Source organism: Frankliniella occidentalis, unplaced genomic scaffold (assembly GCF_000697945.3).
Source record: "Frankliniella occidentalis isolate FOCC.00 unplaced genomic scaffold, Focc_3.1 Scaffold39, whole genome shotgun sequence".
NCBI classification, from domain to species: domain Eukaryota; kingdom Metazoa; phylum Arthropoda; class Insecta; order Thysanoptera; family Thripidae; genus Frankliniella; species Frankliniella occidentalis.
Genome location: NW_026267169.1, coordinates 2,193,358 through 2,194,711, shown reverse-complemented (window position 1 = coordinate 2,194,711; position 1,354 = coordinate 2,193,358). Strand labels below are relative to the sequence as shown.

Sequence of the window (1,354 nt, the reverse complement as noted above, 5' to 3'; positions counted from 1 at the left end):
GGGCGGGGTAGGATGGGGCTGGGCGAGGTGCGGCGGGGTGGCAGCAGGGACCGGCGGCAATCGAGGCGGCGCCGGAGGCCGAAGGAAGGCATTCCGAGGCGGCGATCCTCTAATTACGAGCGCCTTAGCCTCGCATAGCCCCGACACGTGACGGACGACGTCCTCACGGCGGCTGCAGCTGCGTGACGAAGAGGGGAGTACTGCTGAACGTCTCTCTCCAAGGAGCTGAAGCTACAAACGAGAGCCAAAGGGTGGGGGGTCGTCCTGGGAAACAACAACGCGTCCTCCCCAGCTGCAGCTCTACGACGGGCGCCGCGATACAGAGGAGATTCGAGAACTTTACATCGTGCGGCGGCGTCACAGCTGCCTCAGCGGGATATCGAATTCGAATCGAGGCGATCTCCCACACCCCAGTCGGCCCATCGCGCCCAGCTCTGCTATAACGCCAGCTCAAATCGATATGGGCGATATGTGATGTGCAGTCGACGGCCCGACTATCGGCGTGCTTATTTCGCATTTCTCGTCGACATCGCGGCAAATCGCAGCGGCATCAGCCGTATGTGTGAGTGATGGCATCGGCGCATCGGCCCCGCACTGTTCGACACGGGACTGGCCGGTCCGGTACGTAAGTCTACGGCAGCAGCGCCTCGAGTTCGGCCGGCTAATGCCACGCCGTGTTCCCCGTGACGTCTGGCCGTCAGGCCGCGGGCCTGGCGCCTGGTCCTGGTGCCCTGCTCTGCTCTGCTCCGCTCCCCCTGCTGCCTCATCCCTCGGACCATTTCCCTTCCCTGTTCTGGCAGAGCGCCACACACCCTGCCACACTGCGAGAGCTAAAGGAGCAAGAGAGGGACTTTCTCAGAGAGTCGTCATCAGAGCAGAGGCAGCCGCGGCGGCGGCTAGACGAGGAGGGAGCGAGAGAGAGGGAGAGAGGTCATTCAAAGACCGGCAAGATTGTCATACAGCCAATTCCGACTGTATGCAAAGTAAAACTGGCGGCGTCCCGCGCTGCGGATACTATGAGGCGCGTGGGCCTTTAGCTGCTGGGCCAGGTCCGGCGCAAAAAAGAGAGAGAGAGAGAGAGAGAGAGAGAGAGCGCGCGCAGCGGCAGGGGTGCATAAGAGCGCGGCGTTGGCAGGAAGTGGCGACGGCGAAGCATCACCGCACACAAAATAAAAAAAAAGAAAAGAGTACCTGACACGTGAAAAAAAATTAATGTGTCATTCTTCAAAGAATGGTACAAAGACAGGTCGTGGACAAATGTCAAATGTCGCGAAAAACAGACAGGTGGCGCAGGTGTGAGTGGCGTGGCGGTGAGAGTGGGGGTGGAGTGTTTGTTTAGGTGGGGTGGGGTAGG

At 60.3% G+C, this 1,354-nt stretch overlaps 1 protein-coding gene across 1 annotated transcript in view; it reads right to left on the bottom strand.

Moving 5' to 3' along the window:
* The window catches only part of LOC113202606 (oxidative stress-induced growth inhibitor 2), a gene marked incomplete in the record, with an annotated part of 39,474 nt that overhangs the window by 23,402 nt on the left and 14,718 nt on the right, over positions 1-1,354 (bottom strand).